Source organism: Callorhinus ursinus, unplaced genomic scaffold, assembly GCF_003265705.2.
Source record: "Callorhinus ursinus isolate GAN/ISIS: 27379988/994484 unplaced genomic scaffold, GSC_fseal_2.0 scaffold6, whole genome shotgun sequence".
NCBI classification, from domain to species: domain Eukaryota; kingdom Metazoa; phylum Chordata; class Mammalia; order Carnivora; family Otariidae; genus Callorhinus; species Callorhinus ursinus.
Window position 1 is genome coordinate 515,271 of NW_027397068.1, and position 27,929 is coordinate 543,199.

Consider the following 27,929-nt stretch of genomic DNA (forward strand, 5'->3'; position numbering starts at 1 on the left):
AACTGATCCTTTTTAATCTCAAGTGCTCCTTAGTTCAAAACCATTGACATTCCATGTTGCTCGGGGTATAAGTCAAAATCCTGATAATGGTTTATGATAATATATCCTGATAACGGCCTGACGTGATCTCCACCCTCACCTCCTTTACTCTCCAGTCTCATCTCCAATTACTTTCCTCTTTGTTGCCTCTGTTCCAGACACACTGCTCTCCTTGCTATCCTCAATACGTGAACTATACTCCCACCTTAGGGACAGGGTAAAAGCTGTTTCCTCTACCTGAAATTCTCCTCCCACCTGAAACCACATGGTTACCCTCCTCATCTCCTTCCCACCCTTGTTCAAATGTCACCTTTTTAATAAGGTCTATCCTTTCTAACTTATCTACAATCTAACATCCCATACAACCCTTTTTATCATGCTCTACTTAGGTATTTTTGGATTATTATCTCAGGTCTCTGTAAGAATGTTTCAGGAGACATCTGAGATAATAATCCATATACTTCAGGGATTTTAAAGAGGAACTTAAAGACCAACCTAACTCTACACCCTCTTCTGCTACCCTTTTTGGCTATAACAGGTAAGCATCTCCTTTAAAAAATGGCACCAGAGTGGAATTGTTCCTTATACTCCATTGTGAAGCCAATTATCTCATTCCTTATAATGCACATCCCTGCCACTCAGTAAATTAATTTTTATTCTGGAACATTCTTGTCAGGAAATGTAAAATGATATTTCCATAACTGAGTATATTGACTCATCAGTATGATAACATAGCTTTCAAAATAGCCTCTTGGAGTCAGAAAAAAATATTTTAATGCTTAGGAATTCTGTAGGTGTTGAGTATGTATCAGTGCTCAATGGATTTATTCAAAATTCTCTTGGCTGAGAGGGTACATATATATATTCTTTCTCCATATATGTTTATATACATATATTTACCATATATATTTACATATATATAGACATGAGTGTGTACTTGTGTGTGTGTATATATATCTCTAACGATGTAAATTAAATAAACTTGATCTGGTTGTTTCCAAGAGTCCAAGCGTTCTGGAAGCATTGCAAGGCAATACTTAGAGAAAAAAATGAAGTATTAACAAAAACGAAGAGGATCAGGTAGCTTTTATTCGACTGGACTATATTTTCATTTTGTATAACAACAGGTGAGCTTTTATCTATGGATGCTTTCTAAACAGACCTCAGCGCTGTAAGATAGTTTCACTGATTTTATTTTATTTTTTTAAAAGATTTTATTTATTTATTTGACAGAGAGAAACAGCGAGAGCAGGAACACAAGCAGGGGGAGTGGGAGAGGGAGAAGCAGGCTTCCCGCTGAGCAGGGAGCCCGATGTGGGACTCGATCCCAGGACCCTGGAATCATGACCTGAGCTGAAGGCAGACGCTTAATGACTGAGCCACCCAGGCGCCCAGTTTCAGTGATTTTAGGTTTTTGATATATGAAAAACACTTTAAGTATTTCGTTTCCTCCCTCACTGAATTAAATTTAGGTTGCCCTAGATTTGAAGCTAATAGGGAAAAACACTTGCGTACTAAATGTGTTTATTCAGTTGCCGCAGCTCCAACTATGCTTTTTGCAGTAAAGCGTAGCACAGCAGACTACACACAACCACACCAGCACTTTGTCACTCCTGTGAAATAGGCCCTAAGTGGTCATTTCTGTCCCGGAGAAATCAGAATAACCAACAGTACACTCATCAGTGCAATGAATAGATTTTGGTCAAGTCAATAGAATTTGGTATTGATTGGTCTCAGGATCCCATCCCTCATCATAGCCTTTGTTTCCCAGGCAGCTCTTCACCATTCAGGGAGGTGGCTGAGGGGCTCAGAGATTGGGTCCCTCTGCAGGTACGCCATCTCATCTAGGAATCCACTGCTCCAGCAAGGCTCTTCTCTGGGACACACCTTTTGCTTTCAATCTAGTTCTTCTCTTCAATTTCACCCTTTAAGACTTGATTTCAACACACCTTTTGCTTTCAATCTAGTTCTTACCTTTGATTTCACCCTTTAAGATTTGATTTCAACCTGCTCTGAAATTCTTACAATGCCCTCCCCTAAAACAGACTTCAGTATCACCTTGCATCAGACCTTGCAACTGAAAAATACCCAGGAATTTTTCCTTCTTTCTTTCTTTTCTTTCTTTTTCTTTTTCTTTTTCTTTTTCTTTTTCTTTTTCTTTCTTTCTTTCTTTCTTTCTTTCTTTTTCTTTCTTTATCTTTCTCTTTCCTCTACCCACCCCCCTTTTCTTTCCTTCCTTTTTTCTCAACTCAGAGAAAGAGCCCCAGGCCCTCTGCTTTTCCTTAAAGCAAGGGGGAGGGTAGCCAGATCTCGGACCACTCTTGTTAAGATTCAGAGCAAAGGAAAAAGGATTTTTTATTAGAAATGTCTCACCTTATTTGTGACATAGACTAACTCTATTGGACTTCAGAATTTTGAATCAGTTTTTTCAGTACTAATTTGGCAGAAACATTTCTTACTAATCAGCGATCCATGGCTTACTGGATTTTTTTTTTTTTTTTTTTTTTTTAGGTTATAGGCTCCTTGAGCAGTGTTTAACAAAGTGTTTTTCAAGTAATATCAATAAGATTTTATTAGATGTTATACTGGGGTAGATTCAGTGGACAAATATGTTTAAGAAATGCTAGGTTAAGCCAAATTAATAGCTTTACTTCAGATTTTTTCATATATTTGTTTGTTTTGCTAATATGGTTGACAAATCTATATAAGGTGATACAGTATATAGTAATTCCCAAAGTGATTTAAAGTAAAAAGTATTTTTCAACTAAATGTAAAAAATAATTTGGAAAATACTATTTAGAAGATGTAATAATGTAAATATCCTCCTTTTTTCTTTTTAAAGAAAAAGTACATGTAGTTTTTCTGGAATTTCTTCATTAAGTGATCTGATTTTAAAATATCAGAGTACTGTGAAAAATTGGTTTATGGCAGCAAGGGTATAGTAATTACATCCAGATGTCAATAACACTACAATTTGTCATTAAATAATAATAGTTTCACACAGCCAGCAGACACCAAGCTACATTTTGACAACATTTTCAATGTTAAGTCTGTTAAATTGACTGAATCAAGTGAAAATGGAAACAGTTGCCTAGCTGTTTGGGTTGTTCTTCTCCTATCTTTTAAAAATAACTTCTTTACAAAGCACTTATATTATTATTATTACCGTTTTTGTGATAGTTGTGGTGGTAGAAAAAACTTTGAGCTTAGAGTCAGAGACAACTCCAAGTATTGACTATGACTTTTATCAGCTGTGATAAAGGTCAAGTAGAGTTTCCATTTTATCCTTAAAAAAACAATAATAGTAATATAATTCAATGCCACCAGTGGTCATTATTGAGAATTCACAACAGATCAGGCCCCATGCCAGATGCCGGGGATATAAAAGAATAAACTCCAAAATATACAACAAACCAGTAGGAGACTATAAACATACTATAAATATATAATATATAGCATATTATAAATATATATATATATAATATTGAGTAAAAATAGATGTATGCACCAAAATACAAATATAGTAGAGAAGTGAATGCCTTGAAGGTTGAGAGTAGGGAAAGCTTTACAAGGAAGGCCTTGAATTGGTTTTGAGAAGTTGATATTTTTAAATTCGAGTCAGAGCATCGAGAGGAGAAGTAGCTATGGCAGAGAAAGTTTTGAGGAGACATGGTAGCATGAAAAAGCATGACAAGTGCTGGGAACCATGGATACTCATTTGCTGCCTGAGAATAAAGGAAATCTGAAGAGAAATGAGTCTGGAAAGATAGGCAGGGAACAGATCATGAAAATTATCATATGTCAAGACAAGAAACATGGACTTATTTTCCACAGGCAGAAGGGAAGCTTACAGAGTTTATAGCAGTGTGGTGACCATACACATGCTTTGAACAGATTGTGCTGTCCTGGGCTGGAGACAGAGGTGATTATCTGTTCTACTTCCTTATAAGTTTATTTGAAGGCTCAGTTTCCTTATAAAGCATTTTATCATACAGATCTAAGATATTTGTATTATTCTCCCCCGTTTTAACTATATTTTAAGACATTAGAAAACCCTCTACGTTTGACATTATTCATTAGTCTCTGCCAGGAAATATGGGTCCTTTTTAGATTTTCTGTCTCACACTAGAATTCAAGACAAATGCCAGAAAGCCATATACCAAAGTTTATGAGTAGTCCTCATTTGGAAATTTTACAAAAGCTTAGGGTCAGCAAGAGTAGGAAGGACATAGGTCCATGATTCATAATGTTCCCATCATCCCTCAGAGGTGTGCTCTCGGGCCAGGGTGTTGAAGGTCCTATAGTGTGGGTGTCTGTTTCAGTGGAGAGACACCCCCCTCTTTTTCCCTTTTTAAAGGTCAAATGAGGAAAGCAGCCTTGCCAATGAGGAGATTAGAAGCTGTTGGAGCAAAGGTGTCTGGATTCGTGTGCTGGCTCTTTACAGACATTATTTGCACTATAAGCTGCCCAGCCTCTGGAGACCCAAAGGTGTACGGAATATTGCAGACCTTTGCCATGACACAAAGTCACTGGTCCCACAGAAAGATGAGCTTGGTGGGAGACCCTCCCTTTGAGGAAAATTGGATGCTACAGTCCCAGCTAAACTCTCCAGGAAACCCTAGTTAAATTCCCAGGGTCATTTAAAAATAATCCTGCTCATTTTCTTATATCTGCCTTATTGATGATTTAGATGCTCTGTTATATAATGAAGGAAATTATTGACCTGAAGTTTGAGCATTTCAGAGATGCTCAGTGTAGCGTCCTGACATCCTCATAGGATGCAGTGATACCTCCAACATTTTTTTTTTTCCTTTTTGAGGTCCTGAAAGGCTGGGAAACACTAAATTAAGCCTTTAATTAAAGACTGATTTTTAAAATTTTTTTTAATTTTATGGAAATACATTGTATTCTTATTTAATAAACTACTACACTGTTTGGTTTAGATAAGTAGACCACAGTAAATAGCCAAGTGTACGATGAAGTACTAATGATAGTTTAAAAACAATAATTTCATGAGGGATATGTGAATTGAAGGCATTGGGAAAGGTTTCATGGTGGGAGGATTTGAGGTATCTTGAAAAAAGTGGAAGATCTGTCAGTGGTTCACAAAGACAAAGATGGTTATGCTACTGGATGTGTAGACAGAAGAGGGAACCATAACAGCAACAGCATTGATACAGGGCTGGGAATGAGGGTGATTTCAGTGTAAAAGCTCTACAGGGTTGACATGAGTCAATGACTAGGCTCATGACACCAAGTCAAGTTTGTTATGAGAACTAGGGTCAAGGAGTACCTACTGGTCAAGTCCCACATTAAGTTGGAAAAGTTCTTCAAGAGGTAAAATGGTCTTCAGTTTTATAAAATTCCTAAATTAAAGCACAAAATAGTGCTGGAACTCATTTACTTGTAACCCATCTTTATATTAGTAGATTTAAGAGTAAAGTCCTTAAGAAAGCTTTTAATAATTTAACATTTTAAGTTCACAAAGAACTCCCAAATCACTTTGCTGAACATCATATTTACAAAGAACTTATGTAGTTTTGTTGCTGTTATTAACAAGGTAGCTAGGAATCTAGATTTTTTTCATAGCCAAGAACTGTATTAGAATAGTAATATATTTTGTATATTCTCCTAAAGCAGAACTTCAGAGAAGTACGTCAAAGTTCAGTTGTTGAGTATATGAAAACATCTGTCTAATGAGAACAAAGGAAGAAATCAGGAAAACAGAGAAGGATAACTGGACAAGTAGTTGGTTGTCATTCCTCAAATCTCCATGACAAAGGTGCACATCAGATAGGCATAGTCCGTTAACATGTGTAAAAATGTAATTCTGTCCAGAGTGTTCTCCACCAAGGTCTCCAAGTCCCACCTGTGGCTTGGATGCTAATCCAGACTTCTCAGGGAGATGAAAACAATGGAGTTAGAAAGAGAAAACTTGTTACTTATTTAACAAGTTATTATTCAACGATTTTAGTAGCTGCAAATGGATAATAATTCCCAAATCTCAAAGGATCAAAAAAGCACTAATGAGAATAGAAACCTAACTACTTTCCTTTGCCATCTCCTATTTTAGCTGCTACTCACACTGACTTTTATTTTTATCTCCATTTATATTCGTAAGTTAAATATGGCACGCAAAGAAATGCAAGATGGATTTGATGGTGCATGCTGAGAACTAGAGAAATCTATGGTATTGATAACTATCAGCGCATCTCGTCCTGATTACTTGTTACTTATTTCACTGTAAAGGTCTGCAGCAAGATGTGACAGTGAGCTAGGAAACAAAGATCAAAGTGAGTTTATATGGTATGGACAATGGGAAGAATGTTGTCATAATCAAACAACCTAGGTTTAATTCCCAGAAACATAATTTCTGATAAGATTCTGCCTTCTGTTTTAAAATACCCTACAAATATGCTCAATTTTCATTTGCTTAGTCTCACATCCACTTTACCCTCCCCCACCCTGCTGAATATTCTGGGTACATGGACTACCTCAACAGCCTTCTTGTCACAGAGCTTCAGTTTGACTCTGACCAATGAAAATCACAAGTGTGAATTTGAAAGGCAAGGAAAGAGCAACTTCAAATAAAAACTAAGACCCTTCCTTTCCAGGTCTTGTATTACAAGTGGCTGCATTCCTTTGCTAAAGTCTGGAAACCCAGTTTTGATGGCTCATGTATTTGAGAAGCACATGAATAATTTCCTTGTCCTGTGGGGAATAAGAAAGTGTTAATCTGGATCATAAAGTCTCATAAAGATCGTTCAGATTATCCGAGGTAACTGTATAGTATGATGCACAAGTGGAAGTCAAGGCATTGCAGAGTAATTGTCTGTGGTGTTTAGTCACTGCGGTGACAGCAGTTACTAAAAACTTTCTGTGACAATGGATGGCTGCTTCTGATAGCCCTAGAAAGCATACAGAAGGAAAATGACACACTGATAACCTTAACACCCAATTCAAAATATGGCTGGGGAAACAAAAATCTCTATGCTATCTTTGAAGGACTCCTTTATGTCCTATAGCGCAAGGATAGATATGGTTGAGGACCAAGCTCAGGGTCTGACTGTAAGGTTATAATTTTAGCACCAATGCTGTGAAGAATGCCAAGTCTTTTATGGTAAAATAAAGTAATTAGAGGAGAAGAAATAGGAGCCTAATATGTATGAGAAGGGCATAAGAATACAACCAGAAAAATTTAAGAATGTTGAACTCCCAGATTCTTCTTAACTGTGGAAGCAGCTTGTTTCTGCTTTCCCTACATGAAAGAACCAGTCTTCCACCAGAACAAGAAAAAAAGTCTTTCACTGATTTTATAATTGTTTCAGAAAGTGATGGTGTGTCCTCTCAGGGCCTTGTTGCTTCTAGGCCTATAGTGAGAGTTAGAGAAGGTTCAACGCAGCCCAGATCAAAAAGCACAAGGTTTGGTCCAGAAGGAGATAGCTTATAAGCTGAAAGAGTTACAGAAGTACATACTGATTTGTCTTCACTGTTCACAACACTCCTGCTAGTACCGCCAGTCAGCAATTTACAAAATTCCTCTTTTATTTCAATGGAAAATTTTATAACAATACAACTTTGCCTCTGACCAGAGAACTCATTTGATGGCAAAGAAAGTATATAAAAGGTTCACGCCCATGAGATAAAAACTTACATGTGTGTCAGAGAGAGTGGTGGAATGATCTAGTGAGTGTTCACTTAAAAATCCAGCTGGGAGACTACACCCTGTACGTAGGGGTGCTATTCTATAAAATGTGATATATTCTTTAAATTAACAGTCAGTATATGGTGCTGTCCCCCAAAATAGATGGCAGTGGATTCCACTTAAGGGATTTTTTTTTTTTAGCTTACCATTCCATTTAATTTGGGGCTCAGTTGGTTTGGAGGGCCTACTGTACAAGGAAAGAATTGTTTCCACCAGGGACCAAAGCTATTGTTTTGTTAATTTGGGAGTTGACATTGGCTATTGACAATTTGTGGCCCTTTGTGCCACTGAACCAATAGGCAGAGAAGGAAGTCAATGGCCATGGAAATTTATTTGAATCACTAAAAGGAAATTGGGTTTGAATTTATATGATGGGTACAAGGGCACTATGTCTAGAATATTCTCTTCTACTATAGTCTTTGTCAATAGAGAACTGCAGTGACCCATAAAATAAGGAGCTGCAAAGACTCAGATCACAGAATAGAATATTGGGTCACAACTTGTCCAATTTTGGTAGTAGGAAGCAGTGCATAAGGAGAATATAAAATGGTTTGGAAGAATGGAGTTTTGCTTGTTAAAGAAGGCCTTTTGCATACCTACAAGAGTGGAGCCTATTGCAGTTATAGGTTACGTTAACTAGTCTCCCCTCCCCCATTTTTGGTCACTGCCTTGAGTTTCAGGCATGATTTTAATTGAATTGACTTGACTCTGTTATGATCTGGTAACTGATAAGACCATACATACCCCCTGAGTTAGGGACACACATTTTTTCATCTGGACGAATGATGAGGATAAATGCTAAAGGACAAAATCAACAGACTTTGTTCTGTTCTTCCATATCCATTCTCCGCCCTTGGCACTGCATTCTGTGCTCTGAAATGCAGACCTTTTCTGAGAGACCAATAGGTTATTTTGGCCTCTGGTTTCTGGTTGGCTTGGGTTTATGAGAGCCACCAACAGAAGATCAGAGAGTTGACAGAGTGAAGGGTATTTATTTTCCCATTATTTTTCATGATAAGCCTGCAGCTGGTTATTGATGCACTTGCCTACCAAAGCTCACAACTCCTGTCCAACAACCCCACCCACAGCTGCAGCTTCTGTCTCTGAGTGCTTGTAACTTCTCCCTTTTCTTACCACTCAGAGGTATGGTAGGAGTAGCTCTCTGCCAATTCCAGGGTACCTTACCATCCTTTGTTGATTTTCCTGAATGCTGTCAGCTTCTTTTATAAATTGTTCCTTTCTTTAACTATCCTCATTTGAATGTACCGTGTTTCTTATTGGAACAGTTAATCATTTTCTTTTTACTTGTAAAATACATTTTTGTAAAGAAGGAATTGCCTTTAGCTAATATTTCTAATGTTAAAATTTTTGCACTGTTCTTTTATAGCAATGTAGTTAATTAGAACAATTTCAGGTAGGTCACAGTGAGCTAATTATCAGGTTGGTAGGTAAAATTAACCTCCTTTGACAGAGATAGTTTACGACTTTAAGTGAAAAGTTTCCTTCAGCAAACATTCACACAAATGTGGTTTTCTATAACAAGCATATTCCAGTTTAAGATTTCAAGTCAGTAAGCCTTGAAACTAGTAAAACGATTACTTTTACAGTAAAGAATAGCTCTTTATTTTTCAAAGAAGTTTAAAAAGCTAACTTTATGATAATAAACAGTAAGTACATATTTAATTTAAATTTTATCATAAAAGGTATGTAAATGTTTGCTAACCTCTTCTTTCTAGCAAGATGAAATGGCTAGCTAGGTGCTTATAAACTCTTAAATCTACATACTCTCATTATTTCCTCCACTTTTCATTAATATCTAAGGCCTATAAATTCTGTAATTCCATTTCATGTTATCACCAAGACACAAATTAAAGAATATGGGGTTTATAACTTTTTGTTTCAACCATCAGTATGTAAACATTGGCAAATTATTTATCAGTTTGGCCTTAGTGTGTTTCTTTATAAAATAAGAATAATAAAATCTATCTCACAAGAATTAGGAAAGTAATATTTATTTTATATATATTTTATATATACTTATTAGATATATGTATTTCATATGTATAAACACCCAAAGCAATCTACAGATAAATATATATTATATATGTGTTTATCTATCTATCTATCTATCTGTCTAAAGAAATCTACAGACTCAGTGCAATTCCTAACAAAATTCCTGTGGCATTTTTCACAGAAATAGAACAAACAATCCTAAAATTCATATGTAACCACAAAAGACCCTGAATAGCCAAAGCAATCTTGAGAAAGAAACAGAGCTGGAGGCATCACATTCTGATTTCAAACTATATTACAAAGCTACAGTAGTCAAAACAGTATGGTATTGGTGTAAATTGATGGAACAAAATAGCCCAGAAATAAACCCATGCATATACAGTCAGTTAATTACAACAAAGGAACTAGGAATATACAAGGGGAAAGGACAGTCTCTTCAACAAACGGTATTGGGAAAACAGGGCAGCCACATGTGAAAGAATGAAACTGGACCACTCTCTTTCATCATACACAAAAATAAACTCAAACTGGATTAAAGACTTGAATGTGAAAGCTGAAACCATAACAAAACAAAACAAAACAAAACAATTCCTTCTCCAGAAGAAAGCATAGGTGGTAAGCTCCTTGACACGGGTCTTGGTGATATTTTTTTTGGATTTGACACCAAAAAAAAAAAACCCAAAATAAACAAGTGGGACCACATCAAACTAAAAAAAAAATAAAAAAATAAAACTGCACAGCAAAGGAAATCATTAACAAAGTGAAAAGGCAACTTACTAAATGGGAGAAAATATTTGTAAGTCATATATCTGATAGGGAGTTGATACGCCAAAAATATAAAGAACTCACACAACTCAATAGCCAAACAAACAAAAATCTAGTTAAAAAATGGGCAGAGGATCTAAATACACATTTTTCCAAAGAAGACATACAGATGGCCAACAGTTACACAAAAAGATGCTCAACATCACTAATCATCAGGGAAATGCAAATCAAAAACACAATGAGAGTGACACCTGGGTAGCTTAGTCAGTTAAGTGTCCAATTCTTGATTTCAGCTCAGGTCATGATCTTGGGGTCCTGGAACCGAGCCCCACATCGGGCTCCGCACTCAGCAGGGAACCTACTTGAGGATTCTCTCTCTCCCTCTCCTTCTGCCTCCCTCCTTCTCTCTCTCTCAAATAAATAAATAGATTAATCTTAAAAAACAAAAACACAATGAGAAATCACCTCACACCTGTTAACATGATTATTATCAAAAAGACAAGAAAAAACAAGTGTTGGTGAGAATGTGGACAAAGGGAACACTGTGCTAGTGTTGAGAATGGAAATTGGTGCCGCCACTATGGAGAATATGGAAGTTCCTAAAAAAAAAAAGTAGAGGGGCACCTGGGTGGCTCAGTCAATTAAGCATCTGCCTTCGACTCAGGTCATGATCTCGGGGTCCTGGGATCAAGCTCCACATCAGGGTCCCTGCTCAGTGGGGAGCCTACCTCTCCCTCTGCCTGCCTCTCCCTCCTGCCTGTGCTCTCTCTCTCTCTGCCAAATAAATAAATAAAATCTTTAAAAAAAATTAAAAATGGAACTACCATATGATCCAGCAAATCCATTTCTAGGAATTTATCTGAAGAAAATGAAAACACTAATTCAAAAAGATGTATAAACCCCATGTTCATTGCAATAATCAAGACATGAAAACAACCTAAGTGTCCACAACAGATGAATATATAAAGAAAGTGTGGTACATATATACAATAAAATATTTTTCAGCCATAAAAAGATAAAATATTACCATTTATTTCAGAGAAATACAAATACTATATGATCTCACTTATATTGGAATTTAATCAAAACAAAACCCAAACTCCGATAACAGAGAACAGATCAGTAGTTACCTGAGGTGGGGTGAGGAGAGGTAGCCAAAACGGGTGAAGAGGGTCAAAAGGTATAAACCTCCAGTTGTAAAATAAAAAGGTCATGGGGATGTAATGTGAAGAATGGTGACTCCAATGACTACTATATTGCATGTATGAAAGTTGCTAAGAGAATAAATTTTAAAAGTCCTCATCACAAGAAAAAATTGTAACTATGTATGGTGACAGATGTTCACTAGACTTACTGTGGTGATCATTTCATAATGTATATACAACATATTGGATCATTATGTTACATGCCTGAAACAAATATGTTATATGCCAAATATACCTCAATTAAAAAGTACCTTGGAAAATGTTATTCAAATAATGAATTAATAATAGAAAAAGTCCATTTCTGGAGTGGAAAAAAAAAAACAGGATTAGAATCCTAGCCCTTCTGCATATTACCCTCTATTTTGTGTTGGACAGTTACTTCATTTCTCTTCAGCATCTGGTAGAAGTGCTATCTTGACTACATTTCAAAAGAGTGGCTCTCAAGTCATTGAGAAATACACTCCTGGATTGTAAAACTGGCTAGCGGCTGGGAGAAGACTTATCTGCCTTTTAAAGGGGTCAAGAAAGAATTTGCAATTACAAGTTTTCTAAATTAACTGCTCTAAGAAAAGGGAGGTCAGGGGCCTGGAATCTGGAAGAAGCTTGTCTTAAATTTAATCAAGCTGAGGAGAACATTAAGGCCTTCTGGACCAATGATTCTAAGGTTGCATACTCCGAGAATTTTTTTTTCTGAAATTAGACTTTTATTAATTGAAAGCAATATTTTTAGATACACATTTGTAAGAGGTTTCAGAGAGAAAATTAGGCCTGAGCAGAACTTTATGAATGAGGTACCACCAACAAGGCAAAGGTATTTGCAAGCAGAAGAAACTAGGCATGAAAAGTCAAAGGCATCAAGACACTCATCTGGATGAAGGAAAGTTGTGTTTTATTTGCTTATTTCCTCATCTAAATGTGTGTAATGAATGCACCCCATAGAAGTGGCCTGTGGATTATATAGAGCACATCCCTAGAACACAGGAGAGAGATGAGAAATTTGTATTTTCTTCCTACTAGTTCCTCCCTCCTTTTTTGGGGGTCTTTTTTCTTGACTGATTTCTTTTGCTTTTATTATTATTTATGTATTTATGTATTTATGTATTTATTTATTTACCTGGAGGCAAAATACTCTTTGCTAGAGGATGGAGCTAGTATCTTCACCTAACTTGTGATGTGGAATTTTGGTGGCCGGGCCTTGGCTCCTGAGCCACACTCCTTCTCCAGATGCTGTCTCCTCTGCTCTCCTCACCAGGTTTGACAATGAACACCCTCCCACGGCCCTTCTCCGTTGTTCCCCAGAAGCCTTGGGAGGAATGTACACCACTGAGATGAAATGAATATTGTCTTTCTATCACCCACACTCTATCCTCTATTCTTACTCATCTGCCTTGTTTCTTCTTTGTATTTATAGAAGTTGCCACCTCCTCTTTTCCTTTATTCAGTTGTGCTAGACCATTTTATTTTTCTTTGAATTTCCTGCTTTTTCCTTTTTTTTCTCAAGTCCCATCCAGTGAAACAAGTTAGAGTTCAACCCTTCAAAACAGTAAGAAAGCTCTCATGATACTTTCAAAATACTTTTTCCATATGTCTTCCTTTGGACAGGAAATGTCTCTTTACAAAACTCTCAAACTCCCTGGTAAATGTAAATTAATTATTCTCAGATTCTAGAGTCTTCATCAACTCACCTCATATTCAGGATATTCAGATATTCCATGCTTCTCTTATGCTACTGGATATGCTTCACTAATTAAAATTTTGCCTATGGCTGCTTTTCCTCAATCCTACTCTCCTTCACGAGCTTTCTAGATGGACTCACTCTTCATTTCTGTTCATAATTGTTTCTCTCCTATTTGTGAAACCAATCCAATCTCTCTACACTCAGGTGCCAAACTCATGTGAGATGGGTATAACTGGAAATTATCTTATGCCAAAAAGCAAATAAGTTGAAGTATGGAAAGTGCAAATATGTTTGTCAGTTTCATCCAATACATTGTGTAAAAGGGGAAAGGATTTGTGTGATGGTTTTGCCTTATTGAAGTGAAAATCCCCTAAGGACAAAAGCAGACTGTTCTTTTGACATATCACATTCAATATTACACCAAGGACAGAGTGGGTGTTACATAGTAAATGCTATTGCTAACAGGCATTATGAAGCCTTTTGAATTTTAACGTTTAAAATATGGACAGAATATTTCCCTTCTATTTTAAAACATGCAGCCTATTATAAAATTGTACTGTGCACATGTTTATAGACAAAGTGACTGTTGCCCCGGTCCAAATCTCAGGTTAGCAAAGATATGTGTCAGTCACAAGTATGAATCATTACCACTTGTCACATGAGTTATGCTTATTTGCTAGTTACCATAGCCCAGTAGTAGGATACAAAATTATATCTATTGTTGCATACTAATCATGAAAAAGCTGGTGGAAAACAATCCCTAAAACCGAGTTCTAGGTTTCTCCCCTCTTTATAAACACAGTGAACTGCCTTTTTTCTCAAGTAGGATCTTTCTATACAGTATTTAGCTTACTCTCAGAATATTTCTGAGGCATTAAAATATACTAAGTGTTCCTCTTACTGCACTACTTAGAGCCAGGAGAGGAGAGAGGGTAAGAGATCTCTTTTAAGACACTCCCTAATGCAGCTCATTTCTCCATTGTTAACTGGTCCCATATTTTATCCCAAATTCCAAAAATCGAAAGCAAATGTTTAAATGTTTCTCTTCAAGTATATATAGTCTCTCTTACACTAAGCTTCTAGAAGGCAAACTATTTTCCTCATTACTAAGTCTCCCTGCTGACCTAAAATATATGTTCAATAAAATATTGTGGAACTCAACCAAAAATGAAGGTATGATCCCACAGTAGTGTCTCAAATCCATTTTGGGTGATCATGGCCATTCTAAATCATAGAACAGCTGATAATCATATGATAAACATTGCTTAAACAGAAACTAGTGTAATTTATGTTATGAAAAAAGATCACAGAGAAATGAAGGCAAGTCTTTGGGGTTAATCATTAAGAATGTAGTTTCTGGAGTAGACAGATATTCTGCATATCTTAACCCATTGTAAATTAACTGTGTGACATTGGGTAAAATATCTATGTTCTCACTTGAAAATGTGAGCAGTAGTTCATGCTGCATAAGGTTTTAAGGATTAATTGAGATAATATATTAAAACCCATATATAGCTGTGACAAATAGTAGTGAAAACAGGGTTGTCAGATAGGTGTGATACAGAATTTCTAACCTGGTAAAATATTATGGGAAAAACTGAGCTGCCATTGTAAAATTTCTGGAATAGCTGTAGAGGGAGTAGAAATACAATCATAAAGATAATGGGGGCTGGATGATAGAGAATATTGATAGTTGAGGTAAAAATTTAGACTTCAATAACAACTAAGGTAGTATACCAAGTAGTAATAGATATTATACCAAGTAGTAATAGATATTAAGATATAAGATTTGGAGGTAATCAATTATATAATGTGTTACCTGATACACTCAATAAAGAGAGTGATTAAAGGCAGTAGGATGTGCCAGGAAGTCCCTGCAGTAAGCTTAGGGTGAATGATGAAAGTCTCATGAAGTTTGGAGGCTGCAAAAATGGGGAAACAGGTTTGTATTTAAAAAGCATTGCTAAGAAAGATCCAGGATGGTTTAATAAAATTGGACAAAGCTGGTCTCTGCTCAAAACCATGGATCTCTCTTTCTGAACGCAATTGTCATAGACTGTGCTGACATACATTAGCCATGACCACAGCTCCACATTGTCTTCAGAAATCAAGAGACCGCTCAAGCAAAGTGCTGTTTCCTCCATGGAATGTCCCTGTACATGGAGCCATGATGTCCATAGCTGACAGTGGAAATTTAACCAACCCCTCAGCCATTCTCTCAACAGGACTGAACTTGCTGGAGAAAGAACAGAGCACAACATCTTTTGCAGAGTGTGTAGGAAATCTATGAAAAATCATTAAGAGCTTGAAGACATTTGTGGCAGAATGAAGGTCAGTAAGGACAGAGATCCAGAAATGGAAAATGTGAAGACAAACTTCATCTAAGCACAAGTTATGATAAACCAATATTTCTCTGCTTTCTTAAAATCATTATATCTGAGAAATGCTATTGGCCTAATGCATCTGTTTTAACAATAATTTGATCAATGTCTATGAAATTTCTGACATATATGTATCAGGATAGACATAGGTATATGTACATAGATACAGGACACAATAGATACAGATATAAATATGGGTATAGATGGACATATATACATATATTGATATGAACCTGATGGATGATAGAAGATGAAGGTATAGCTATTTAAGCAAACATGCCAGACAACTGTTAATTAACAGTATTTTGAAAATTCAGGGATATTTCCAGTAGTGTAGTACAGACCTTTGTCTTGGGACATATGCTGTTTAATATTTCTATACACAATTAGTAAAACACAAAGAGGGCTTACAATGTTTGTGGAGGTACAAACATGCAGAAGAGAGATAATATATTTGGTTGAAGGCTAAAATTAACTCAATAGCCTACAGGATAAGCTTAAATATCTATCTTTGTCTATCTAACCATATCTATAATGTTAGTAATACACAGTGAATTTTTCCAATTTAGTTTCCAAAAATTATCCTATTAGTCCAATATAGGGACATTATTTTCATGTGAAAGAGACCTAGGAAATGTCTTACTCATGACTGGATTGTAAGTAACAGAACACCACTGAAGTTACCTAAGCAAAATTATTAAATGTATTTGATGAAACCTTAGCTGTTTCATGGAAACTGAAGGAAGCTGATCCTTGTAACCACAGCCATGACTGAACTAGTAACTAGAAAGTCATCAGAAACCTAGATAGTCATCGTTCTCCATCTCTCATCTTTTCTCTCTCTATTGACTGATTTGTTCTTCCCTTCTTGCATGCTTGTTCACTCTGACTCTTCATGTACATATTAGAAATACCAGCTTCCTGAGTTTACATTTAATTCCTTTTCTTGATCTAAGCAGATTTCTGCAAATCTCTTAGTCTCTATTCCAAACTCCAGATAGAAAAATGATAAGAATTGTACCAGCTGGGAGCAGGGGTCCACACTGGTCCAATCAGCTTGCAGCTAAGGCAGTGAGCAAGGTGAGAGTCATGACTGTTGGAGTGTGCAGCTCTTTCAGAAAAAAGCCTCATGAAAACTGAACAAATATGTCACTGTTTTCTAAATCAGGAAGCCAATTGATTACATGGTCAGCATGAGACAAAGGGAATGCAGTGAAATATTATCTAGATGAAAGCAGAGATTGTTTTTTTTTCCCAACTGATAGAGCCACACCTAGAATTCTGACTTATTTTAAGAGGGGCTGACAAATAAGAAAGTACATCAACACCAGATTAAGAATTTTTCTTCAATAATTTCCTTTAAATTCCCACAGAAATTTGTGGTTTTAAATTGCTTTATTTATCCATCATGGTAAAATGTATAAACAATAATTCAAGTCTCCCAATGAATTTGGTGAATGAATTGATTACAGATGTAATTCCTTAGAGTTAAATTATAAATGAACTATGTGTATTGATTAAAAGATCAATAAAACATTTAATAAGAAAAACATAAACAAAATTTTTATTTGCTCTATTTTTTACATTCAAATTTTTTTTGACCTTTAAGACTGAGATAGTCCCACAGATTAAATATTCCATCACTCTTTACTTTTCTCAGGAAATAAACATAAGACAAAGGGATTTTTTGCCTTGATTTATATTCTTGGCTTTATGAAGTCAAGGTTGCATATGATATAGTATCAGAAGAGAGCACTTACAGGAAAGTAACCCCTCTCTAAATGAGAATTTTTATTAGATAAGGCTTGTGTGCTGAAACAAAAGTTCAAACAGAAAAAGAAATGTGAATAAATTCCACTCCTTCATGCATATTAGAGAGGTTCAATTGATGAGCTTTAGACAGAAGCTAAGAGAATTAGTCTTTGATTCTCAATCTGATATGGGCTTACCCTTCTATTTTCCTTTGTAAAGTTGTTGCAGTGTCAGAAATATATAAATCTAGAAACATAGTGGTAAGATTAGGAAATACCTTCTAATTAATTAACAAGGCTTAGACCTCCAATTTCTATAAATTGAGTTCAAAATCTTTGAAAGGAAGGAAGAGATGTTTCTATACTACCCTTATCTCCTGCCACAACTCCCAATCATCACATTCTCCAGATGTCCCAGGTATCAAAATAATCCTCTGGAAAACTGATGCTTTGTATTCTTATGTACATTTAAAAAGTAGAGTTAAGAGAAAAACCTGTGTGTGTGTGTGTGTGTGTGTGCACTCACACACATGAATGTTTAGTAGTTGGGAGATCTGGCAGAAGGCTAAAAAAAAAAAGAAAAAAATGATGAAAAATGCAAATAATGCTGATTTTATGAAATGTTACCTTTCCTTTTTTTTTTTTAAAGATTTTTTTAATTTATTTTTTAACAGAGAGAGAGACAGCGAGAGAGGGAACACAAGCAGGGAGCGTGGGAGAGGGAGAAGCAGGCTTCCCGCCGAGCAGGGAGCCCAATGTGGGACTCGATCCGAGGACCCTGGGATCATGACCTGAGCTGAAGGCAGACGCTTAACGACTGAGCCACCCAGGTGCCCAGAAATGTTACTTTTCATCACAAGGTACAATTCCCTGTTCCCTGTTGCCACAAATGTCCTTCCACAAAGACAAATTACTTATCAATTGGTATTTCTCTTCAGTGTATAGGAGAAATTAATTTCATTTCAATCTTTTCTAAAAATTATTTTTTTGAAGATTTTATTTATTCATTTGAGACAGAGAAATACACAGAGAGAGAGCATGAGCAGGGGGAGAGGCAGAAACAGCCTCCCTGCTGAGCCAGGAGCCCGATGTGGGGCTTGATCCTAGGACCTTGGGATCATGACCTGAGCCGAAGGCAGACTTTTAACCATCTGAGCCAGCCAGGTGCCCCCTTTTGATCTTTTTTTTATTTGACATACACCCCAAAGTTTCTTCTCACTCTTCTTTGTCCATTTGACTTTCTTATTCTTCAAGATCTACCTTCACTTTGAAGGCATGCCCGATTTCAGCTAAAACAATCCATCTTTTCTCTGTTCTTTCTTCACTAGAAATTTGCACTAGCTAAATTTTAGAACTTATACTGTTTTTAATTATTATTTGCATACCAGCAAAGTGTGAAATTTTAAATTATTTGCATACCAAGCAAGTGTGAAGATCCTTAAATTACAGACCATATTTATTTCCTTCTATTCCTTTAGCACAGTGTCTTAAACATAGTTAACACCATGATAGATATTTATTACTATGTAACATTAATACTACAAATTTAACAGTTTAAAACAACACATTTATAAGCACACAGTTTCTTTGGGTAAAGGGAGGAGACACAGCTTAACTAGGTCCTCCACAAGGTTGCAGTCATGGTGTCAGCAAGCACTGAGTTCTCACCTGAAAGTGTGACTGTGGAAGAACCCACTTCCATGCTCAGGTGGTTGTTGGTGGTATTCAGTTCCTTGAGGATTGTTGGTTTGAAGGCTTCAGTTTCTTTCTGGCTATCAACCAGAAGCTGCTCTTAGTTTCTTGCCATGTGGACCTCCCCAACATGGCCACTTGTTCCTCACAGCTAACAATGGAAAGGGTCTTTTAACAAGGTAGCTGTTCGGACCTTATACAATGTAATCACAACAGGGACATTTTGTAACTTTTGCCATTTTCCATTGGTTAGAAACAAGTTACAGGTCCCATCCACACTCAACATAGCAGAATACACAAGGGCATAAGTATAAAGAGGTGGGGATACTTGAAGATGTTTTAGAGTCTGTTTACTACAACCACAGAAATATTAGTTGTTTGTTTGTTTTTGTTTATATTTTGATGGAATGTGGAGGAGTGATGTAGCTGGATGCTGAAAAGAACAGAGATAAGATCTCTAGGAGTTGTAAACTTCAGTTTTACTGTCTTTGTTATTCTTTTTACTCCTTTTTAATGAGACCAACTTTATTGTCTTATCTTTTGCTCTGCCTTATTCTCCTTCCCAGGTATAAGGCAAAATCCAAAAGATAATATTCAAGGGCCAGTCATGTAGAAAATTTTAAAGATAAAATAATAATTTACTAAATTCAGAATGCAAAATCTTACAAAGAAACTGTGAGATTATAAATGTGTTGTTTTAAGCTGCCAAATTCGTGGTAATGTTGTTCATCGTAACAGATACTTAATATGGTGTTGTTAACTATGTCTCAAACACAGTGCTAAAATAAACCCAAATAGTTTGTTATAGGAAAAGATTAGAAGATCATAAACATATTTTTAGCAGGTATTTTTGAAGTGTAGGGCCATGGATGATTTTTATTGCTATTGGTGTTAATTTTTCGTATTTTCTATTATATGTATGTATAATTTTTATGACAGGAAAAGAAAAGATTAGATTTATTTACAAATAAAAGGTTTTCCATGTTCTATGCTGACTATTAATATTAGTCTGATGAGAATAAGGTAGAAATAAACCAGAATGTCTTTCCTAGTTATCCCTTTCTTTTGATGTGATCATGCACAACACTTCTTATAAAATACCAGGATTTCTAATGCATATATGATGGATATTAGTCTTGAACATAAGGCTTTACTCTTGAGGACTATTACTCCAGGGTCACTGGCTTTCTGAAGATATATACAATTCTTCCAAACTTCAGGCAAAAAGAAATGCAACACATCTCTTGGGCCCAATGAACCACCTGATAACTCTGAGAGTTACATTAAAAAAATAAAGGTATTCAAATACATCATGTTAGCATAAAGGTGGAAAACATTAAGAGGGTTTTGATTCCTGAGAAGTTGTCTAAATTCTCTACAAAAACACACAGGATACTACAATTATTTCTCCAAAGTGGGAGAATTATATCTGATAATAAAAATGTTGATTACAGACACACTGTCAGTCATTTTATAGAGGTTTTTTAATCCTGGAACATATCTATAGAATTTATTGTGGCTTTAGGCAACATGAAATGAAGCTATGGCTGTCATGTTCTAACCCCAGAATTGTTGCAGGAAACAAGTGTCATGACAAAAAATTATTGTTATTTTTTGGTAGGTCTTGGAAAAAATCAAAAGTGAAGAATAAAAAATTCCACATGGACAATTATTCACCAATTTTTTAAATTCAAAGAAAATGTGCTTTGTTACAATAGCAAATATAACTGCTATTGTATTCCTTATCTCAATTTAGTAAGTGGAGAAAGAAATTAAGTCCTAAGGTGGGTTTTCCCTCTTTTTAAAAATAATGAAAGATAACTCTCTTATATGCTGATGTCACAAGTTCTTTGACATCAAAATATCTTTAAAGTTTAAAAGATTTGGTCTTTAATGGAAATAATCATGTGACTTATCTTGCTGTATTCTGTACCATTTTGGTACTGAAGATTTATAACATCACAAGGTGAAGTAATAAAAAAATATATATATTGATTTCTGTCCCCTCGCCCAGTTCCAGGTACAAAGCTCCTAAAACCTTTGTAATTAGGGTGCTAGGATAATCTTTTTTTCTAACATTTAATCTTTGACCCTGGTTTCTGACACAGAGCTTCTAAGACATTTGTAATTTCCTGAGTGATAGGACCATCTGACACCAACCTCCTAAATCCCTTGGAATTTCCTGGGTGATAGGAATGTCTTTTGTTCAAACAAGGTGGCTCTTGGTGGGCTCCTGGATGGGGGCTGGTCACTAGAAAGACCAAGCCATGTTAAGAAACTTGGAACTTTCAGCCTCACCCCCTATCTTCCAGGAAGAGGAGGGGGGCTGGAGATGAACTTAATGATTATGTGAGGGAGCTTTCAAAACATTTCAATACTGCAGAGTTTGGAGAGCTTTCAGGTTGGTGAACATATCCACATACTGGTAAGGTGGTATGCCCACAGAAGTTCCTGTGTTCAAGACCCTTCCGGATCTAGCCCTATTTACTTCTTCATCTGGCTGTTTAACTGCATCCTTTATCATATTCTTTATTATATAATAAACTGGTAAGCATAAAGTGCTTCCCTGAGTTCCATGAGCTGTTCTAGCAAATGATTGAATCCAAGCAGGGAGATCACAAGAAACTTCAATTTATAGCCAATTTAGACAGAAGTTGTAGGTAACTAGGAAACTTACTACTTGCAACTGGTGTCTAAAGTGGGGGAAAGCCTTATGGAACTAGTCCTTAACCTATGGGGCCTGCACTAACTCTGGTTTGTGTGAGAATCGAATTGAATTGCAGAACACCCTGCTGGTGTCACAGAGAATTGTTTGGTGTGTGGGGAAAACATGGTGATGGAGAGTGTCAGAAGTGTTCTGAGTAGTAGAGAAGTAATATACAAGGATATTTTTCTTATTATAACAGCCATTGCTCCATTTTAGAATTTTTTCTTCATTATATTTTATGAACTAATTTGAGCACTGAGCCAACCAACATTTCTCTAATTCAATTAAACCTTTCCTTAATTGAATCAAATCAGAACTACGTTACCATTTTTATGAACTAGGAAGAATGCCTAGAACCTCTGAAATTTTCATGGGTCCAAGAAAGATAAAGAGAAAAAAATTATACCCCAATTAAATAAATATATAGAAATATTAGTATAAAGTTTATATATAAAATATAATTATATGTAATATATATTTACATAAGTTTATAATTTTATACATAAATATATAGCATATGCATGTGCATATATACATGTATCTATATATGCTTTAAAATGCTAAAAGAAAATGGCAAAACTGAAATGAATAAATGTTTAAACATCTGCAAAATGATTAGTTAACATTTTGTCAACTGCCATAATTGGTTAGTATTCATCAAAATTTAATTACACTTGAAAAGAATTCTATTTACTAGAATAAAAACTCAATGATTGCAGATTTCTGTTTGTTTTATTGCCTGATGTAAACAGCTTCCATATGTGGCACAGAGTAGGATATCAATAAAATTTTGAAATTAATGAATAAATGGATTTGAAGTAGTAACTTTTCTTATTTACATGTATCCCTGTCTACTCACAGTAATTCTTGAGAAATCACAGGCCATGATACACTAAAGGGGGAACTTGGAGACTAACAATTTCTAAAGCAACATATAAAAAATTGTCTCAAAACATTTCTCAAGACTTCTGGGGAAGAAAGTGGAGTAGGAGAACCCTAACCTCACCTCATCCCATGATTACAATCACATCAGTGTAAGTAACCCAGAAAACAACCCGAAGACTGGCAGAACAAATTCTGCACAGCTAAATGCAAAGAGGCCCACATGGAAGAGGGTAAAAAGGCAGAAACAGGTCAGGACCTAAACAGACCTGTGGGAATGTCTGTGGGAGGGAGGGATGCCACAGGCACAGAGAGGGGACAGAAAACAGCCTCCACAGCAAGTATCCCAGGTATGGGGAAGACAACACCCAATAACATTTGGGTTTGAAAACCAGAGGGGCATAATTTCATGGATTCTTACAGTCAGTAGAGCCTAACACCTGGAATATTAAAAATATTAAAAACACCAGCACCACCTGGGAAAGCTGGGAAGGTAAAAGGAAACTGAATATGCACCCTTAAAGAGACAGCACCACAAAGGGTCCCACTGAGATACAGAAGAAACCGTTTAAAAAACACTTGAGGTATGTGGGAGAGAGATTTGTTTAGTAACCTCAGAGCATGTGCTGGAGTAGTAGAGAAGAAATTTACAAGGATATTTTCCATTGGGAGACTTGTCCAGGTACAAAAGAGCTGGCAGGTGCCATTTCCCTACCCCACACCCCAGCCTATACACACAAACACCCGCAGAAATCAACACAGTGCCAATACTTGCTACCTAGCTTGCTAACAGCACACCCTGCCCCTGTGTGCTCATGCTGACCGCCTTTTTCAGCCAGTCAGACCGGGCTGACTTTCCTAACAAATAGAAACAGACACAGAAAGTTAGACAAAATGAGGACATAGAGGAATACGTTTCAAATGAAAGAACAGGACAAAAATCACAGCAAGAGAGCTAAATGAGATGGAGATAAGTAGCATGCCTAATAGAGACTTTAAAGTGATGGTCATAAAGATATTCACTGGACTTGAGAAAAGAGTGGAAGACCTCAGTGAGACCCTCAACAAAGGGATAAAAAGCATAAAAAAGGACCAATCAGAGATGACAAATTCAATAACCGCAATGAAAAATGCACTAGCGGGAATATATCGCAGACTAGATGAAGGAGAAAAAAGGATCAGTGACTTGGAGGACAGAGTAAAGGAAAGAAATCAAGCTGAACGGGAGAGAAAATAATAATAATAATAATAATAAATGAGAATAGACTAAGGGAATTCAGTGACATCATCAAGCATAATAACATTCGCATTATAGGGATCCAAAAAAAAAAAAAGAAAGAAAAAGGGGGTAGAAAATATATTTGAAGATGTAAGAGCTGAACACTTCATCTGAATCTGGGGAAGAAAACAGAAATCCTATCCAGGAGGCACAAAGAGCCCCCAACAAAATCAACCCAGGGAGGTCCATACCAAGACACATAATAATTAAAATGGCAAAAAGTAATAATAAAGAGAATTTTAAAAGCAGCAAGATAAAAGGAAATCATTACATAACAAAGAAATGCCACACAGCTATCAGCTGATTTTTTAGCAGAAACTTTGCAGGCCAGAAAGGAGTGGCATGATACATTCAAAGTGCTGGGAAAAAACAAACAAAAAAACAAAAACAAAACTCATAATCAAGAATACTCTATCCAGCAAGGTTACATGCAGAGTAGAAGACATAAAGAGTTTCCCAGATAAATAAAAGTTGAAGGAATTCATCACCACTAAACCAGTCCTACAAGAAATATTAAAGTGGACTCCTTGAGTGGAAAGGAAAGACCTTAAGCAGGAGTAAGAAAAATAGAAAGCACAGAAGAAGTAAAATAAAGTCTATCTATTCTGTATCTATAAGGGTCATTCAAAGGGTTCATAAAATAATAGGATGTAAAGTATGACACCATATACCTAAAACATGGTGGGGAGGAGAGTAAGAATAGGTCAGACTTTAGTGACTATCCCCTTAATATAGACTGCTCTATGCATAAGATGTTATATATAAACCTAATGGTAACCACAAATCAAAAACCAGTAATACATATGCAAAAAAATAAAGTGAAAGGAACCCAAGTAGATCACTAAAGAAAGCCAGCAAACCATGAGAGAAGAGAGCAAGAGAAGAACTATAAAAACAACCATAAAACAAGTAACAAAATGGCAATAAGTGCACAGCTATCATTAACTACTTTGAATATAAGCACTCCCAATCAAAACACATAAAGTGACGATAGAATGGATAAAAAAGCAAAACCCAACTTTATGCTGCCTATAAGAGACTCATTTCAGACCTAAAGACTTGCAGATTGAAAGTGAAGGGATGCAAAAGTATTTATTGTGCAAATGAAGTGAAAAGAAAGCTGGAGTAGTAATAAAAAATATTGGGCAATCTAGACATTAAAACAAAGATGGAAGAAAGACACTACATAATCATAAAGAGAACAATCCAACAAGAAGATGTAACAATTTTAAGTGCACCCAACATGGAAGCGTCCAAATACATAAAGCTGCTAATAACACACGTAAAGGAAGTAATTCATAGTAATACAATAATAGTAGGACACCTCACTTACATCAATGGATAGATCATCTAAAAAGAAAATCAACAAGGAAACAGTGGCTTTGAATGACACATTGAACCAGATGGATCTAATAGATACATTTGGAAAATTCCACCCTAAAACAGTAGAATACATATTATTTTCAAGGGCACATGTAAAATTCTCCAGAACGGATCAATGTTAGGCCACAAAACAAGTCTCAACAAATTCAAAAACATGGAAGTTTTCTTTTCCAACCACAATGCTGTGAAACTAGAAATTAACCATGAGAAAAAATCTGAAAAGAATACAAATTCATGGAAGTTAAGTAACATGCTACTAAACAAAGAATAAATCAACCAAAAAATCATACGGACATACAGTTGGTCAACAGACACATGAAAAGATGCTCAACATTACTCATCAGCAGGGACATGGAAATCAAAACCACAATGAGATATCACCTCACACCTGTCAGAATAGCTAAAATAAAAAACACAAGAAACAAGGGTTGGCAAGGATGTGGAGAAAACAGAACCCTCTTACACCTAATGTTAGTGGGAATGCAAACTGGTGCAGACACTCTGGAAAACAGTATGAAGGTTTCTCAAAAAATTAAAAGTGGAAATACCATATGACCCAGTAATTCCACTAGTGGGTATGAAAGAATATGAAAACACTAATTTGAAAAGATGTGTGCACCTCTATGTGTTTATAGCCTCATTATTTATAATGGCCAAATTATGGAAGCAGCCCAAGTGTCCATCGATTGATGAATGTATAAAGATGCAGTATATGTATACAATGGATACTCATGCACAATAAAGAATGAAATCGGGGCCCCCGGGTGACTCAGTCAGTTAAGCATCTGCCTTTGTCTCAGGTCATGATCTCAGAGTTCTGAGATGCAGCCTCAGGTCCTGCTCCCTGCTCAGTGGGGAGCCTGCTTGTCTCTCTCTCTGTGCCCCTCCCCCTTGTGCTCTCTCTCTCTTTCTCAAATAAATAAAGTCTTTTTTAAAAAAAGAATGAAATCTTGCCATTTGCAACAACATGGATGTATGTAAAGGATATTTTGCTAAGTGAAATACGTCAGAGAAAGACAAATACCATATGATTCCACTCGTATGTAGAATTTAAGAAACAAAACAAACAAAGAAAAAAAGGACAAACCAGAAAATAGACTCTTAACTACAGAGAACAAAGTGGTGGTTACCAGAGGGGAGGTGGATGAGGGGTTGGGTTAAATAATTGAAGGGAATTAAAAGTACACTTACAATGATGAACACTGAGTAATGTATAGAATTGTTGAATCACTATATTTTACATCATAAACGAATATAACACTGTATGTTAACTATACTGGAATTAAAATTAAAAAAATAAAATAAGCCTGCAAGCAATAGTAGGTAAAAAATAAAAAAAAAATTTCTTGGAAATAAAATGTGTATATGATAAAGCCACCGCTAATATTAGTGTGCTTAGAGTGGAGGTACACTTCCTAGGTTTCAGCAGGCCGTGTGAGACTACTACAACAGTGTCCATTCGTTCTGAAGGGATCATGTCTTGAATGCAGAAGAAACCAGCCATATACTTTTTTTAAATTTTTTTATTTTTTTGAAATTTATTTTATTTTATTTTTATTATTATGTTATGTTAGTCACCATACATTACATCATTAGTTTTTGATGTAGTGATCCATGATTCATTGTTTGCGTATAACACCCAGTGCTCCATGCGGTGCATGCCCTCCCTAATAGCCGTCACTGGGCTAAACCACCCCCCTGTGCCCCTCCCCTCTAGAACCCTCAGTTTGTTTCTCAGAGTCCATAGTCTCTCATGGTTCATCTCCCCATACACTTCTATATACTTATATCCACCCAGGGAGAGACTACACCTTATAATTATTTTGCATAATACAAAATGCAGAATTAAGTGTGATCCTAGGTACCTGTGATGTGTCCAACATGGTATAAGCACTATGAATTACACCAAAATAGATGAAAGCATACCTCCTGTATTCAGTCTTACATTGTATTTGAGAAGATCACAAACTGTTCTCCTGCAATTGCTTTGTCTTCTTGGGGAACCACATAGAGAAACCTTTAAAGGATGTCATCATACATTGGTATCTAATTATCAACACCTCATATTATATTTAAAGACATAAAATTCCATAAAACCAGCTAATAAATAGTAATTTGTGTCCACACTTATTGTGTGAGCTTTTATAGTAGCTGACTGATCCTGCATTAGTGAGTGATTTGCCTTCAGTAGGCATAGAAGAGTCAAAAAATAAACAATTTCCTCCCACCCTAACCAGACCTCCACTGAGACAGAGACTAGAAATAAAAATGGCCCCTCGCCAGGCAATTAATGGAATTCTTAAGAAAGGCAATTGCAATTTTTGGATAGGTCTTTATGTAGTAGCCATTAGGAAATATCTGGCTCAGCAATGGGCCTGCATATTATTCCCTACAGGACTAAAGAAGCAGAGTTGACAAATAAAAGGAGATGTGGATTTAAAAAGTGAAG